The sequence below is a fragment of the Meleagris gallopavo genome, chromosome 3, assembly GCF_905368555.1.
Source record: "Meleagris gallopavo chromosome 3, MGAL_WU_HG_1.1, whole genome shotgun sequence".
In the NCBI taxonomy this organism is placed as follows: Eukaryota; Metazoa; Chordata; class Aves; order Galliformes; family Phasianidae; genus Meleagris; species Meleagris gallopavo.
The window spans coordinates 22222530-22241324 of record NC_139406.1 but is presented as its reverse complement, the minus strand read 5'-3'; the positions used below and the strand labels follow the sequence as shown (position 1 = coordinate 22241324).

General features: G+C 40.1%; 1 protein-coding gene across 4 annotated transcripts in view; it reads left to right on the top strand.

Moving 5' to 3' along the window:
• FBXL7 (F-box and leucine rich repeat protein 7) overlaps positions 1 to 18795 on the top strand; it is a 167835-nt gene that overhangs the window by 86206 nt on the left and 62834 nt on the right. The window lies entirely within an intron of this gene.

Genomic DNA, 18795 nt, shown 5'->3' with positions numbered 1-18795 from the left:
GAAGAAAAGAAGGCTGTGGGGTGACCTCACTGCAAACTTTCAGTACCTAAAGGGAGCCTAAGAGGGGAGGGGAATCAACTCTTTGAAAGGGTAGATAACAGCAGGACGAAGGGAAATGTTTTTATGTTGAAGGAGAGAAGATTTAGGTTGGGTGTCAGGGGGAAGTTCTTTACAGAGAGTGGTGAGGTGCTGGAACAGGCTGCCCAGAGAGGTTGTGGATGCTCCGTCCCTGGAGGTGTTCAAGGCCAGGTTGGATGGGGCCCTAGGCAGCCTGGTCTAGTATTAAATGGGGAGGTTGGTGGCCCTGCCTTCAGTGGGGGGGTTGGAGATTCATGATTCTTGAGGTCCCTTCCTACCCTGGCCATTCTGTGATTGTGTGTGCTTCTGGGCATTAATTTTGGGAGCACAAGGTGTATGTGTGTGTGTGTGCACATGCATGTAGTAGGTGGCAGTACCTGAGCAGAGATACGCCTGCAATCATACTTAACAAATATGGCTCTGATCAAGCTGTGCTGAGCGAGGGGAATGCAATGCTAGGTATGTGAAATAAGTTTTAAGTTAGCGATGCATGATACACAGTTCTGTTCATGTGTGTTGCCTCAGCAATAATTGTATTTTATTTTTAGAAAGCCTGAGTATTTTAATTGTCCTAATTTTACCAACATGTACAAAGCTAGATAACACTACTGCCCTGACAGACAATTGTGTAGGGTTTAGAATGTACATCAGTGATGCATTTTAGAAACAAACATAATAGATAGCACTCTTGCAGTAAACTTGGTAGTTCTATTTAAATTTAATACAGCACAGGGCACTAGAGTTGGAAGCAAATGACTTGTGGTGCTTAGAAAGGCAGAGAGTGTCAAACTTTATGGTAGTTTAAAAGCAGCCCTTGTTGTTAGATCTGATGGGTCTGAAACAGCCTCCAGTAAACTTTATGATTAAATAGTGTATGTTCAACTGTATGCTTTAGTGTTTGAACTCTGTACAAATTGATTTATTTTCTCTGCTAACTTGGGAAGCATTTGCTAAAAGTGCCTCATTTAGCTCTCGCAAGAAGGCGAAGATTATTAACTGTGTATTAAATGGTAGACCAGAGTTAGTGACTTATATGGGAATGTTGCAAAGATGTGCCAGATGTTCTCAAATCCTGCTCCTGAATTAGCATCATCCAAAAACTGCTTACTGTTGGCTCGTACCTGGACAAACTGATCTTTCTCCATTCCAGTGTTGCTTCCTATTCACTTTTTAGTGGAAGCAGGGAGATGAGCAGTGACACAGGACAATATGAAGTGCATGGAAGCAGGGAAATGGGGTCAATTTGTATGCAGTTACAGATCTCCTCTGAAAATGCTGGAGGTGTGAGCTGTCCTCCTGTGCTCAGTGTTTGGGCAGGTAGAGCAGAATGTACGTAGAGGGGACTGGGATATCACAAGAAGTAATGTATTGCATTGATGCTGGAAAGAACATGATTCTTCAATTTCCTCTCCCTTGCCTCAGTGCACTGCTGAGTAATACACAGCATTAATTTTTAAAGTAGGTAATTTCCTTTTCTGTCCTTTTAAAAATAATTGTAGAAGTGTGTGTACCAAAATTACTACTGCTTTCTGTCTAGGGTTGAGGTGGAAAATGGCAGTGACATACCACAGCTGTCCTGCACAGTGGCAGCAAGAATTACTCTTGTTGTGTGTAACTAGGAGTTGGGTTATATGGAAGCTGTTTTCTACATTAGAAATAGCTCAAATTGTCTGGAATGCACATGCAAATGCTCATTTTTCTACATAGTGAACCCAGTTGACTTAGTAGTAAATCAGTGGCCTATCCCAGCTCGCATCTAGATATGACTTTGGGTTACTGCCTGTGTGAGAGCCTTTCTGTTCATGTGTGCACTCAGCAGTTCAAGTTCCTACTATTGTTCTCATCTGTGTGAAGCTGCACAAGGCTTCATGAAATTACATTGTCTCGTTCAAAGACAAACTTATATTCTGTCAGAATTTCATGTAAGGAAGAAGTCTACTCTTCTACAAGCGCCAAGCATTTTTCCTATTTAAAGGAAATTGATATTTTTCTTTATTCTGTTAAGTAGTGAGGTGTTCAGTATAGCTGTCTAGCAAGATTTTCAACCAAAGCCCAACTTGATAGGCTTGAACAAAAACCATGGTTTCACTCCTGCTGCTGAAATAGCATAAAACTTTCAGATTTCTATTTCAAGGCTAAAAATCTCCGACTTGTTCTAAGTACTCCTTGTTAATGTCAAGAGTTGTTTAATAAATTCTGTCTTTATCTTGTTGATTGCTGGAAATCAGTATGTTCCTTTTAAAAAAGTTACAGGATAGGGACTATTTATCTTAGCATATATTACATCCAAGGTAGTAATTTAAGTTTAATTCGTCTTCACTGAACCTGGAAAAAGTGTTGCATTGCACTTTGTTTATTCCAGGGAAGTTGCAAAGTTCCATTGCTTCAAGGAGTCTGAGAGCAGAACTTGGGCAGCAGCAGCTGCTGACACTGTTTAAAGGCAGATTCTTTCAATCTCCACCAACTTTTCAAGACATATTTCGAGAGAAGCTGGTCAACAATTTAGAGCATAAGAAGTTAGTAAACACAAATTCTAATGACAAGTATCACATTTTGGGTGTGGGGAGTAATTTTCACCAAGTGTTAGTGTCTTCAGTATTTTCTGTAAGCAGAGAGAGGAATGTTGGAAGAGTCATTTAAAGAATAAATAAATAAATAAAGGAAAATGTTATTGCCAGGTTCTGTCACCAGAACTGAAAATACCAAGATGTGCTGGGAGATGCCTGGTGTAGTGGCCACGAATCAGTCTTACGGCAGGCTTTGGCTGGTAAAGCTCTTGGCCATTCCTGGCCTCTCACCAATATATTCAGTGTAATAGACATCTGAAGTAATGAAGCATTAGTCTTCTCCTCTCCTCTCACTCCCTTAATTTTTAATTTTGCTTTGTACTTATGAACTGCTTTACTTATTTATTAGTTTGTTTTTCTCATGTGGCCCTTCCTGTCACATGAGGCTATGTGGTAAGGGAATGTTGCCATTAAATTAATCTTGAATCTACTTTTTTTTTCAGCCAAGGCATCTGTGGCATTCCTTTATTAGCAGGCAGTGTATTTTGATGGATTTGCAATAGCTTGAGGATCTGAAGTGATGGGAATCCTGTTACTGCTTCATTCATTTGCCATGGGCTAAAATAGTGGGCTGGATGCTAGGACCCAAAGGCCTGGCGTTATTGGGATGTAGGCTTTTTCTTCTAATGAATTGAATTTCATTTCAGTATTAATAAATAGACATACCTAAACTAAATGTAGCTTCCCTCCAGTGGTAACTGCTCAACAGAGTGAACAAGATAGATGTTTTCCCTTGGCAAGGCACCATGTGAAGCACACCTGTTTTCAATCTCATCTGGTACTCCCCAGTTAGGGACATTGGCACCTGGTATTTTTGTGTCTTGCTGCAGTTTCTCAGCGGCCATCATCAGAGTGTGGACATCCAGCTCTCTGATGTGTGGGTGTCAGGAAGGAGAGAGGCTTTTCTTCTGCTATGCAAAACAAATACTGATTAAAGAGCTAAGCTGTGTAACCTGATGAAGGAGCAGCACACATTCTGGGTGCACTGACATTCCCAGCTCCTCCAGTTTGAGTGCTGTCCTGTGCCAGAGATCTCCCTTCTGAGATGTTGCTAAATGCACTGACTGTCGAACTAAATGGTTGCGGAGAGGAGTCACAAGAAGGTCATATCTTGTGTTACAGAGTGTGGTCTGACTGAAAGCGTATCAGGGTCACCAGTGTAGGTACTTGGGGCCCACAGTAAATTTGAAAAGAGCACAAAAAACTTCGCTTCAGTCAAAAGCCATCGCTGTGGAATCCCAGCTGATTGCAGGGTCACTTGGCAGCATCAGTATGGTCCTGGTTTGATGTGTGCTGTTAAACTGTTAAAGGCTGTACAGTTTCTCATTGTTGGTAAGAGCTTTTTTTTTTTTTTTTTTTTTTCCTTTTGTTTTCTCATGGTGCACCTCTTGTTTTTATAGCTCTTTAATGGAGAGGTACTGTGTCTTCTAGTCTGTTTCCATAGAAACATCCAATTAGAGTAATTTGAAGAGATTGAGACAGCTGCCAAAACTCCTAAAGAGAAAGGAGGAAGGGGAGAGAAAAAGGGAGAAGATTGGGCTGGCAAAATGTAACCAACACTGCCTGCCTTTTGCCAGCTAACACTCGTCTGTACACTCATATCTGACTGTACATCTTGCACCCATTTGGTTTGAGCTACATCTGTAATGCATTTTAAAAGTATAATTGAGTCTGGTGCTCGGCATATGTGATGGTAATGCTTGGAATGTGAGAATGTTTTGTTGTTGCATTGCTTCTTTCATATGTTTTTTATCAGGCAGTGGCTGAGGCATTGAGAATGAAAGCAGAGGGGAGAAGAATTGAGGCATCTTCATTTTGCCAAGGCCTCGTGCATTTACACAAGTTAAAAAGGACATTTTTTCTGTTCTTGCTTTAATGCAGAACAAGGTAGCCTTGGTACCTCTGATCCTATGAATCTCAAACTGTTTGTAAATAAAAGAGTGAATCATATTCCACTGACTGGTTTTGTAAGTTGAACAATTTGGTGATCTGCCTGTCTTGGCTAGCCAGTCTGTCAACAATTAAACCCTAATAGAAAAGGAGAATGGAAGCAAAGCACAGATCGGGTATTTTTCCTGTATGCACAAAATCAAATGTTCATACATTTAAAAAAAAAAATTCCCTACCACAGGCTGCATCTCCATATTTAGACCTGCAGCTTTGCTCCTGCCTTTCACATTGTAAGACTGTGAAAATTTAAATCTGTCATGGGACGTTAGGCTCTACTGTATACACAGGGATCTGAACTTCTCTGTGATTACAACTTGCATACATCATTCCCATGCTGGTACTGTTTAAGTGTTTTCTATGCTAAATATCATCTATACTGTCCAGAAGACCTTTCATTCCTTCCTGACTGTAGCTTTGCCTTCCAAGGATTAAAGCTTCTCAAAAAAACAACCACACAAAAAAACCCAAACTCTAAAGCCCTTCCTCAAAACCTCACTTCTTTCAGAGAGGATGCTTTGACACAGAAATATGTTAGAAATGTGTTCTGCTTTGGGGAAGGTAATTGCAAAAGCCAGCTTATATTTGTAGTTGATTCCTGCTCAGATCTTCAGAAGTACAAGCAGGATGGGCAGTCTGGCAGTCAGCCAGCCTCGTGTGCATTCCTATTTCCCAATGCAAGGGTCCCAGCCAAAAGAGCAAGTGAGGTTGCTACCCCAAACTTTGTTGTCTGCCTTTCGTGAATGATTGCGTGGTCATGTTGTAAATGTGTGGTTTGCATTCCTGCTGTGTTGGGTGCCTGCTCAGTGATGGAGGTGTTGTATTTGTATCATGCAGGTTAATAGGTGGTTAATGTGGCAACCTTAGAAGAAAGTACAAGAAAGGGAGAGCTTTGTGACCTTTGTGTTGGAGTGTCTGAGCAGAGTTGTGTCTTCTGGGATGCTTCCCCATCCTACATCTAAACCGTCATGAGAATGAGATGATACAGGCAACATTTGTGAAAACTGTGAAGCTTTTAAATAAAAATTGTCTCTCACTGTCCCGAGAATACTGAGGCTCATGAGGGAGAAAGGCTTGGGGGAGGGGTGGAGGAAGGCAGTGGCTTTGTGGCTCTCAGTACTCTTGTTGACTTAGTACATGTTAAAGAACATTTTTCAGCAATTTATTTTGCTAGCTGGTAGAGAATCAGGATGGTTCTTGCCATAAGGTAGAGTGGGCAGAGGAATGCGGAATTCTCAGTAGACAAATGACTTTGTGTTATGTTTGCTTCCTTAGAGCAAAGGGGACACTGAGTTGCTTGAGAGCATCAATCTCCCATGGCATCTTGAGGCATTAGGATGCCCTGCAGAGCAACTGCCACAGCACTGCCTTATATATACTGTCGCTCATCTGACCATGCCATCAACTTGTCATGCTCATCAGTATTTGAGAGTTGATGGATACATCACAACTAATAAGGCTGCAGTGTTTTGGAATTTCAAGAAATGCTTTGTGTGTGGCTGAAACTTCGCAGCCGCTTTCATTACGCGAAATAAAAGCAGTACAGTGTAACATCTGAATTTCAGCTAGTTGAACTGGAATCTTATCAGAACTTCCAGTGACGGCATTCTGCCAACTAGGTATGTTATATGTAATCTCACAGGGATCTATGAGCTTTCTCAATGTAGTATTGCATGAAGGCAAGTAGCTGTTTGTAATCTTCATTTGAGTTGAATATTAGGCAGTTTGTGATGGTATTTTATTGCCTTATTGCTGCAGAAAAGATGGAGATGGGTCTTTTTTTTTAACTTTCTGTTTAGGTCTTCAAACATATTTTGTCACAGAACAGACTTTTTCAATGTTATTTTGGTGGGATGAACAATAAGACAATTTGTAAGCAAACAACCATCCCTTCAAAAACAAACCCCCTAAAACAAAGAAGCAATAAAAAAAGCCTTCATTCATAAACATCTGCAAGAAACATGGACTGAATTGACAAACTTAGTCCTCTCTTAAAGGAGACTGACAGTATCATGGTTAGCATCACATGTTTATATAAATGTGGATGTGCATGCATCTAGGCCCCTTATTAGCCAGCAGCTCTGATTAATACTGCGCACTTGAGTGAAGTGTTGACTAGTGTGTGTAGTTAATTAGATGTAAGCGTCTAATGGACCACTGTTAACAGTTGCTTCCCATTAAATGGTTATCTCTGTTAAAGAGACATGTTGCTGCAGTTTTCTTTCAACGCTAGACTTAGAATATGTGCATTAAAGCTCAGTTTGTTGATTAAATTTCAGGTGAGTTTTGCAAAATGCTACCCCATTGGAGAGAAGTTGAAGTATAAAAATCTTCTAGCTGGTTCCAATGATAGTTACAGCTAAAGCTAATTTTATTTTTTTGGCACACGGTCATAGAGAGACTGAAGTCCTACCAACCCAAGCAAATAATTCACATTTAACAAATATATCACAGAATCATAGAGTGGCCTGGGTTGAAAAGGACCACAGTGATCGTTGAATTTCAACCCCCCTGCTATGTGCGGGGTCATCAACCACTAGGCCAGGCTGCCCAGAGCCACATTCAGCCTGGCCTTGAATGTCTCCAGGGATGAGGCATCCACAGCCTCTTTGGGCATACATATGCATTTGGATATCCGTATGTTTATTATGGGCAATCAGTGTAGCTTGACCTTAGAAAAGCTTTTACTTTACAGTGAGATTTTTTTTGTGGTGCTCTTAAAGTACTTGTAAAGTAAATTTACAAGCAAAAATATAATTTCAGGTCTTGATGCTGCACCTGCAGTGAAAATGTGAAATATTTTCTTGTCGTTCAACCAGCTAAAACTTGCAAAAACACATCTGCCACAGGAAACAACCAATTAAATCATAAAAAAGCAAGGTACCTGTTATGAATAGACCTTTCTGTAAATGCTACTGTTCTGTTTGTATGACATGTGTTCTTCATACCTCGTACTCATTTTTCTGCTTGTAGATCTTTGAATTTTCACACGTGTACTGCTTAAGCCATATCGCATAAGCTGCCTGCTTCCTGCTGCTTCTTTTTCTCAACAAGGTTTGTGCCAATGTCAGTCTTCCAAGTTTGCTTTTTCCCGTCCTGGTATCTGGTATTCTGATTAACTACAGCTCTGCTGGTGTTTGTTTTTTTTTTTTTTTTTTTTTTTAATTATTATTATTTTTGTTGGTTAGGTTTTTTTTTTTACAGTGTTTATTACTGCTGTTTTCATAATAGAAAGTTTATAGTCTAAAATTAATTGGTAGATGATTTTATTTGGTAGCAGTGATTTTCTGCAAACTTCCCACGCAATGTTGTGAGGCCCCGGAAAACCATTGTATTGTACTCATTAACTCTTTCTCTGCCTGTATGGCTGCAGCATTTTTTTATGGGCTCTTTGTTATGAAATAAGTGTTCTTTTTTATGAAATAGGACTATATGTATTTTTGTAGAAATATGTTTAAGCAAAAAGACTGCTTCATGTACTACCTTGTGCTAATGATTTTTTTTGGTCTTCAGTTTTAAGTGGAACCAAGGTTAGGTGTAGCACTAAGGACAAGTGAAGTGAAGAAAGTAGCAGGAGCCAGACTCCAAGTTCCAACTTTGAACTCCTTTTCAGCATCTGGTTTTAGGATTTGATCCCAGTGAAATTTCATGATGTTCTGCTTTCCAAGACTGGCTTTCAAATACAGTTTACGGTGGTTCTCCTCTACTCTCATTGACAGGATTGAGAATATTGTAGGCCTTCTCTGAATCCCGAATGGTATGAGTAAATAAACTCTAAATGGGATTTCTAGGACAGGAGACTTAACCTTGTTGCAGCCACTTTTACACGATGTACGCAGCTGACTTGTCTCTAAGATGACACCTCATCTGGCACGTGCCCACTGTTTGCTTACTGTACAAAAAGGAAGAGATAGTGAAATGTGTCATAATTAATGTCTTTTAAGTATAGGATGCAAGTCCTATACAGCAACCATAAAGCCAGAAACATAATAGTGAAAAGCATGAAATTCAAAACGGTCCGGAATGGCTTTTTGAAGGGAAGCCTGTGGACTGCCTGTTCTCAAAATCCATTCTTTGTCCTCAAAACATTTTTCACAGGTGCTGGAAAAGACATTGGGCTTATTTGGTGAGTGACGGTTGTTATTTAAAAAAGTCACGTGTTAGAAGAGCAGGCGCCACTAAACAAGAAGACTTGACAGTTCCATCTGTAATGTTTTTGCTGGCAGAGTGAATCAGATATCGTTCCAAGGTCTGTACAACGCATGCTGCAAACCTCTAACACTGGAAAGAACTTCAGAGTTTAATGCGTTCTGGCTTCGTGTTACATAAACAGGGGTCCCCATGGTCCTATATTGATTGGGCTTGTGTTCCACCACTGTTTTTGCGGGTATATGCTAGCCCATAAAATCACATTTTTGTTTTTTCCTGCCAACTCTCTTCTATTACTTTGTCTATTAGGCTGCAGTGGTGAGTGCTACAGCTGGTGTGCCGAGGGATCCAGCGCAGAGCAGTCAGACCACTAAATCTGTGGCTGATGAGCTTGGGAGAAACCCCTTGCAATTTGATAGTACAATTAAATGTATGTCATGAATTGTCAGAATTACTTTATGCTATTTTGAGAATGACTGCATATCCCTTGGTATCGGCACAAACTAATATCGCAAATACTACAAATACTTAGCAGCATATATCTAGCAGTGTAACCTAATAAAAGGACTACTGTTTGTAACCCAGAGGTAGTCAGACAGGGAGAAGACCCCAAAGAGAAGGATCACATTTAAGATATTCCAGTTATTACATCTGTCTTCTCCCTTACCATTCAACTCTTGGTTTCTTGTAAAACTTGTTGTTGTCCGTGCACCTGAGCATGAACCATAATAACAGTGAAATCAGAGAGCTTTGCTGGCTTTCTTCAGAGGCTGTCATTTGACTGTACAGTTGGACATACTCTGAAGATTTTGAATTTCTTTCTTTAGCAAGCAGCAGTTAATTTGACTTAATCCTTCTACAAATCCTTCTACAAGCTTCCCTTGTCATCTCACGCTATTACACAGTGTGTTTACACTATGCTGAAATAGATACTTAAAGTAGGTATGTGTGGCACCTCTGTGGTTAAGGACTCTACAAACTGATATCTGTAGACTCAGCGTTCAGTATGCTGCTTCCTGTCACAGCTGTAGAAGAACAATATGAAAGCTTTGCATAGCTTTGCACTGGTTTGCAGTGCCTTGTTGGTGTGTATAGTGCATTTTCTTCCCCATTTCCCTCTGGAGTTCTCCAGTGGTAGAGCTTCCAGTGCTGTGCCGTGCCTTAGCTATGCTTGCAGACATTTCCACTAGCTTGTGCTTAGCTGTGCTGGGTGGGGAGGATCAAGCTGTGCCTGGTATAGCAGGGTTAAAATTTAGTAGAGAGTGAAAGGTGGAAGAAAAGGTGTCTTTTTATTAAACTTTTTTGACTGTCACCAGCATTCATGTGAGCAAAGTACTGCTAGCTCTTATTTCGCTGCCAAGGAGTGGATGACAATAGGCTTATTTTTCTTAGGTAATGAAGTCATCCTCTCGCCTTCAGCTGTTGTGATATATAAGATGTTATGACTAGCATTCTGATTTCTCAGCAGACTTCCTTGTGCCAGTGTCATTAGGACTTTATCCCAAAATAATCAATTCTCTGCCTTCTCTATGTAAATGAGAAAAACGCACCAGCTGGCAAATAAGTTTTTTTTCCTATCTGCAACTTCTGTCTTTGCAATCCCTTCCATGTGCTCTGTTTTCACAAAGCTGCTGTTTTCTACATGGAGGTAACGATTACCTGACAGAATCGGCCAAAATTCAGTGCACTGTTTTGTCACAATGAGCAAGGATTTACTGTGTGAAAGGGATAGGAACAGCTTGTCTTAGTGCTGTGAACCATCCCAGAAAATCAAATATTCACTGTAGATCTACTCTCTTTTGAAGAAGGGGAATTTTGCTTACTTTGGTGTGAAGATTGTGCAACCATGCTAAAGTGATATAAGGCCTATCTAAAATGGAACCAAGAAAATGTTACTGGAGGGCAAGAGTTTTGGGGCCTTTGGGTAAAACAGTTTGTTATACAAGAAGTAGAAACCTAAATATTGGATCCATTTAAAATTCAACCAGAGACAGTGTTTCCAGCATATATTTGTACCCTAGTCTCCAAATAGTATGATCTTATAATAAGAAGTCTTTCATTCAGTGACTGTCATGAGTTCCAAGACAGCAAATAGCTGAGAGGCCAAGAACAAGTGCAAATCCAGTTCTATTCTTTGAATTTGAGAATTGCTTTCATTTTGCATTTGTTATTCGTGTGTGTGTACCTATAAATGAGTTTCATAAAATTAGTCTGTGTAAACTTGAACTGCAAAGTTAATTCATTCGGAGTGGACTGATAGGGGAAGGAAGATATGCGAATGTTTCTTTGAACATCTTACTGCATTTAGTATTTCACAGAATCATGGAATCACAGAATGGCTTAGGTTAGAAGGGACCTTAAAGCCCATCCAGTTGCAAGTCTGCCATGGGCAGAATTGCCAAATACCAGCTCAGGCTGCCCAGAGCCCCATCCAGCCTGGCCTTGAGTGCGTCCAGGGATGGGCACCCACAGCTTCTATGGACAGCCTGTGTCAGTGCCTCACCACCCTCTGAATAAAGAATTTCTTTCTAACATCTAGTCTAAATCTCCCCTCTTTAAGTTTTAAGCCATTCCCTCTTGACCTGTCACTATTTATATAAAGATGCTGTTTGCTCTCCCGTTACTTTTCATGCCAAGGGCTGCATGACAAAAATCATTACTCTAAGGAAAAAGTCACTACAGTATTATTTGAGAGTAAGGATGTTCCAGTGTTGTGAGTTCATTTTCTGGTGAAATAAACAGAATCCCCATAACCATTGCTCCAGGTCATAAATTTCTTCCTGTGTCGTTAGAGGGGACACACTGTGTAAAGAACAAGTAACAGTTTTGCCAAGTTAGCTTTCAGTCAGCGAAGGCAGTGGTTTCTTTTATCTGTTTCTTACTGGCGTCATTTATTTTCATAGGATCTGAAAGTGGCCAACATACTAGGGCACTGTTGTGGAAGATACAAGTGATAGGGTGTTACCCCCAAACAATTTTTACTTTGTATGGTGAAGGTGGGGAGGGAAAACAAAAATATGCACAGTAGAACTTCCATTGCATACATGATTTTCCTAATGATTAGCACAACTTTTCCAAAGATCCCATGGTCTTGGTTGTAGATTTCCTTGTAACAGCTCCTGCTGCTTCCTCCCCTTATCTTGCCAGATCTCGCACATGCTTGCCTGGTGACTGAGCAACACAGTGCTCCACATGAAACACATGGTGTAAAAACCTGGACATGTTCATTCCTGGTTTTCTATTTCTTTCTTTTCCAACTTTAAGCTTCCATTACTGTGGATAATAAAAACTATCTTTAATCTCTGTTCCATTCCTCCATCCCTCCCCTTCTTTTTTTTTTCTTTTTTTTTTTGAGATCTGCCTGTAGCCTTCTTCTCCCAGTATGATGGCTGAAGCACGAAGTTCAAAGAGTAATCAGTCTGAAATTTCGTGGTATTTATTACAGAATTGTACTGAATTTAGAACATGTCTTTTCTCCCTTGCACACAGTGTACTTGGATCACTAGCATCTGAGCTGTCACATTACGATTACAGCAGTACAAGTGGAGGCAAATCTTTTGCTTTCATAGTGTATTTGGGGTTGTTGCTGGCTGTTTGATCTTTGTGACTCTGCTGAGCATTACCATGTCACCGTGTGCAAAGCCGATCGTGTCTGAAATGAGCAAAAGCGAAAAGTTCTCTGAGGTGGAGACCTTTCTAGTGTGGGCACATCCAATCTGCAGCCTGGCACAACTCATACTGTGTCCCTCCTCCTAACCTGGCCCAGGTTTCACTCCTCTGCATCAGCAGCAACCAAACATTGGTGTGCTGATAACACTGTCTTAGCTGAAACCAGGACAAGGGGGGGGGGGGGGTGCAGTGCAGTGCTGACTCTACCTCTCACACCCACCACACACACTCAGTCAAATGGAGACCTGAGTGTATTACACATGTGCTTGTGCCACTTGGTGAGTAAAACACAGCAAGTGTAGAAGATAATAATTTCAACCTACCTAGTGGCATCTCAGAAGAAAACAAAACTTTGAAAAAGGAAGAGAATTAGTGAAAAATGGACAGATGAGTACTTTTTTGGTGAGACAAATTTGTAAGGAAATTGCGTCAGTTTTCAAAGGTTTCACTTTGAAAAGACATTATATGCAAAAATGTATGCTTTTCATGGTTCGACAGTAGATGAAAGTACTGATGCTGCAGATATTGCTCGTTGTGCCATTTTTATTAGATGTATTGATAACAAATGTGATGTCACTGGAGAAATGGTTTCTTTGGTGCCATTAAAAGATGCAACTACATCTATTTGCATGAAGCAGTAAAAATTACACTGAAGAGATTTTATTTAACTTCTGTCAGCATATCTGGTATAGCTACTGATGATGCCCTGGCCACAGTTGGTAAAAAAGAAAGATCTATAAAACTAATAGAAGACAATGCAATTGCCACCAGCAATTCACATTTGATGAAGTATCACTTCTTTGTACATCAAGAAAATCTATGTGTGAAAGCTTTTAAAATTGGTAATGTTATGTAAATCATCATCAAAGCTGTGTATTTCATAACGCCCAGGGGATTTAATCATGGCCAGTTCCAGGAGTTCCTTGAAAGTGTGGATGCTGATTATGCGGGCATCATTTACTTTTCTGAGAGAAAGTGGCTAAGTCAGGGTAAGATGCTAAAAAGATTTTATGATTTGCAGAATGTAATCAAGTCACTTATGGAATCAAAAGGAAAATTTGTGATAGCACATGAGTTATTGGTGGCTTTGACCACTCATTTAAATGAGTTAAATGTGTCTTCGAGGTGAAAATCAGCTTATTTGTGCCACGTTTCAAACCATAACAGCATTCAGAATGAAATCAATTATGGCAAGATCAAGTTGTGGCAAATAATTTTATGTATTTTGATACATTGGCAAAACACAGTCCTGTGTACAGCAAAATATATGCAGCCGTGCTTTCTGATTTGGTAAAGGGATTTGAGAACCAGTTTCAAGAGTTCCAAAAAAATAATCTGTTTTTTTGTATACTTGTTACTCCATTTTCAGTTGTCATAATTACCAGTGAATTTTCAAATGGAATGTATAGAGTTGCAATCCAATATCCAGTTCAAAGAAAAATATAATCTTTTTTTACCTGGCTTCTGTAAGACCTCTCTTACCAAAGAAAGGTATCCCTCACTTCATGGGGATGGCCTTATTCATGCCATTGCTTTTTGGCAGTATGCACATATGTGAACAATTACTGTCAAGAATGAAGCATAGGAAGAGTAAAATTTCATCAGAAATCTCTGATGAACACCTCACGAACTTGCTAAGGCTTGCAACCAGTGCAGTTGAACCAGACATTGATGCATTAATTTCACAACAATAAGGTCACATATCCTGCTAGTTTTATGTTCTTGTTGCTCTATTTTTTTAATATTTTAAATACAAAAAAAATAAAGTAAGTTTTGTTACTTATATACATGAATTGTATTGTATATTTTATATGTGGTCCTTGCCCTCACTTAAAATGGCCATAGGAAACCAGGAGGTTGGATGCCCATGCTCTAGTTCTTCCCTGATAGATTTTTTTCACAAAATGGGACAACTTGACCTTGTGAGTAAACAACCGAAATATACATAGCTGCTTGAAGAGCTTTGACCCACTGAAAACACAGTATGAATGCCCAACCTCTTACCATTCTATCTGGCAATATGGCTGCGTGAAGCCGTCGTACCCAAAGTGCAGCAAAGAGCAGATGCAGCTGTCAGATGGCTGAAAGTCAGCACTGTGACTGCTGCTGCACACCCAGAAGGCTCTGATTAGATCCTAACCAGGGAAAAACACTTCAAGAAAAGTCTCTCTGTCTTTGGAATATTACTTCTGCCTTGGCTCGTGCAGTAGTTTGGTTCTGTGGGTACCCTCTGCAGTGATGAGGTGCCACGGGCACTGTAAGCTGAACCTGCCTCAGGGGTGCTGGGGGGCTGGGGCTGGCAGCTCAGGGAGGAAACCACTCAGTGTTTCAGAGCCTTCCTCAAATTCGAGGACATAAAGTTATGATAATTATTAAAAACACACGCATCAAGCATTCTGGCTTTAGGTCAACCTTCTCATTTCTCCTAAGAATATTTACAGTCAGAATAATTAATCATTTAGGCAGTCAGAACTGACAGCCGTTACTTGACGGAGGAAATCACCCAAGGAAAGAAAAACTGGCAAGAGGTTGTGGGAATACTGAAGTGGCCTTCTGCATTGTTCAGAGTGACAATTTTGTTCATTGTTTGCCTCGGACCCTCCTTTATCTCCTGGCCAGTCAGCTGGTTAGCTTTGTGCCTGCGGGGGTTCAGAAAGGTTGGGACACAGCGCTGTGCGATGATCACACAATTGTGCGCAGCGCTCGGCTCCTGTATCCTTGCCATAGAACAAAAGGGCTATTGTTCCCAGCCTAATAATAAAGCAGGAAAATAATCACGAAGGTCTTTCCTCCAGATAGAAGGTTGGCTGAGCTGCAAGCCAGAGGGAACGACGAAGAGTTTATCTTCTGGAAATGGCTTCTCCAGTTTGCGTTTCCATTTCACTGTCTTTTACAGATGTCAAGAGAAGGTGCTTTGTAATACAACTGGAAAGTCAGGTAGAGTTGATTTCTGACTGTGAGCTGATGATATGGGTAATCTAGCACTGGAAACTTTTTTTTTTCTTTTTTTTTTTTTAAGGCTTGGTTACAGTTCAGTTTTTAGAATCATTAAATCCTAGTGGAGGAGCAACTGGTCCTTTGTGTGTGCATTTCCCTGTCAGATCGCTGAGGCCTGTTAGTAGCAGCATACCCCAATAAGAAATTACTGAGGGACTTGCCAGAGTACAACCAGTAGTATCTATTTGTCTTTTATGGGAGACAACGTTCTGCTGAAGTAAACTAGGGTATGGAACCACTTCTAGGAAAATCCACTCTTGAAAAGTACTGATATAGCAAAATACCTCATGTCAGACTAATTTTTCATGGGTTGGCACAGTTCTAAAGACAGTAGTCGGAGCCCACTTTTTCATTTGATGTCAGACTTCTCCTTCCGCCCCATCTGATTCAAGCTTGAGCAGTACAACATGTGGAGGTGTATCTGTGGCATGGTAATTTCTAGGGTCACTTCCAGGCTATGGAACATTTAGGAGAAATGCAGAAATTATCGTCCTACATTTGGCCTCTGCCACTGCCAGTAAGACTTCTTTGTGTATCTTATTCTATAGTAGTTTTGTGGAGTGCTAACCCTGTGCTTGTATTAGAAGAGTGCACATCTGTGCATTGTGCTTGCATGGATTTGCTTGATTCCAACATCAATTTGCACACAACATTTAAGGTGATCACCATGAAATATCTATTCTGTAATTTCTTGTACAAGCAAATATACGTCCAGTAAAGACAAGCATGGTCATTTTAGTGATATCAGAATATCTAGATGAGATACACAGAGGGAGATGAGAAGGACCCACAGGGTGCAAAGTCAGAAGAGATCCCAAACAAGTTAGAGCAGTGGAGTAACTGGCACACAGTGGTCACTTCCTTTCCTGCTGTTATTTTCATCTTTTCAATTTTTTTCATCCAACTTGCAAGTTTTGGTCATTTACTGCTTCAGTCACTGTTTTATTTCAAGGATGGTAATGTTTGGTGCACCAGTACACTGAAATGTGTGTGTGATAAGCAGCTGTGCTTTGGAGATGTTGGGTGAAAGCTAATAGAACACATGCAAATACTTTCAAATAATTCTGAGTGGACATCTCCTACATCTGAGTTCCATGAGATGGATTTTAGTGATTAGTATTTTTTTGTTTGTTTGTTTGTTTTGTTTTGTTTTTTTGACAGCTGATTACTCTGTGCAATGTAATTGAAAAGAATAGTTGCTTGGATTTTTTTACACTGCTTTATGGCAAAGATTTTGCTTTCAACTCTGTTAGACTGACAAAGGCAGGATGCTAATATTTCTTCTTGAATAATTCTCTCATTTTCTTGGGTGTGGGCTAACAAACCTTGCCTGCAGTGATGTTGTCATTGTGATCTTTTGCACTTTTGCTTCTAAGAGAGACTTTGTCTTTAATGCGCTCTTCTGCCAGTGTGCATTTAACATGGTTTGGCTGACTAAAGAAGGCACTTGTCTTTCTGCTTTGTGTATTTTACTGGACAAGTTCTAGTGCTTTCACCTGAACTTTGGTATAGCCACGGGCAGGTACAGGATGGTATTTTGTTCTCCTTACACTGAACCCAAACATTTTCACTTTTCATCACATCTGAGTTTTTGATCCTGTACCAATTGACCACACTGAAACAAGATCATTTCTTACGTTAAGAGTCCATTGCTTGTAAAACGATAATCAAAGGAAGCCAGAAACTTGAAGAACTTCTAGATTTCAGACTTCCTTTTCAACATTCTGTGGGTATTCCCGTGGAAATGTCTTCTCCAGTTTTGGGTTGTTTGGACTGGGTTGTGAGAAGCCATAGCATTTTCTTTCTGTTGTTCACACGGTAACTATTTTGAAAGATGACTGTGTGATTAAAGGCTCTGGAGCTGAATGCTAATGGCTGAAACCTCGTGGTTTCACTGTAAGCATATAACAAGGCGTATTTATTGATCATAAGTTCAGATAGCTAGAAAGGCAGTTGTTTCACAGTGAGAAAGTGAAGCAAGCAGCTGAACAAAAACCCTGCTGTCTTTTGGCAATGCAATCATGAGCAAAACCTGCAGTTATGTTAGAGACCACTAATGTTTGGTATGTTGATGGCAAACCGTTCATTTTATTTGTGATGGCAGATCCCCAAGCGTCTGAACGCTGCAGCACACAGCAACAGATGCAGCCAAAATTCACAAACACACACTTCTGCCTTAAAGCACTTTCTTATTATATATGGGCAGTTTAGGATAGGGGCTGTTTGGTTTATGACTTTTTTTGTCCTGTCATATTCCCTTCCGAGCTCAGTTTATAATTCCCTGGACTTTTGTGTACAAATAACAGACGCTGAAGCCTCTGTGTTGTTTTGCTCTTAATCAAGTACTGTTGTTTTTATTTTGGGGCCAGGTTTGTTATTTTTAAGCATTTTCCCAGCATTTCTGCTCTTTTGGAAAGTTTTTAAGAGCCATTAGTGACCTCTGATAGCAGCATTTCTGTAAAATTCTGACAGTGATTTTTTTTCTTTTGGCATTTCTAAGGTAGCCGGAGCCTTGCAGGTCACAGAGCACACTGGAAGTTTACAAGTGTCAAAACTGAAATCCTGTAATTATCTTCTTCCTAGGGTGATAGAAAATAAATTCTGTTTAAAAAAAAAAAAAAGAGAATTTGTTGGTAGTTTTATTTCTTAAGCTATAAACAACAAAGACCCCGATTTTTAGTTAACTTAATTAAATGTGGAAGTAGTGAGTGGTTTTGTCTCTCCTTGCACTTGAAATGAACTCTGTAAGGGAATGAGTACAAGCATCGGTCTGGTCTCCAATCCTCACCTGAAACTGGGCCTAACAGAAGAAAATCCCTGTTTTTCCAAACTGGTTTTATGGGATCTGGGCTTCAGTCAAGCTCGGAGAAATTAAGTGGTTAGTACAGATTTTTCACCTTAACCATACAAACTTGTGCTTTTTCACATTATTGTGATTCTTAACTCAAAAGTAGGCATTTCTGGCTCATGCTTCTGTGTTATAATTCAGGTCAGAAAGCAGCAAAACTCTGGGAGTGGCAAGCCTGTAAAGACAAATGCTGCCAAGTTCCTCACAGCCTTGATATGAGCTACATGTGTATGCTGGTGATAGAGATGAGTACAAGCTGTCCTGGGACGCTCAGAGGAGAGGAGGGAGGTGCTGCTCTGAGCATGCAACACTTTGTAGCTGCAAGATTCTTTTTTCATGACTTTTTCTATGGAAAATTCTGAGCTAAGAGAGGAGGGAAGACAAACATAATCAGAAATCTATGCTTAGAAAGGGAGCAAAACAGCCTTACTGTCAATAACCATATGTTGAAGATCATGGAAAGTAGTTGATGATGAATTCCATTCTTAGGTGCTTCTCTGAAGTTACATTTAATCCATTTCTTGATAGCCATCTTTTCAA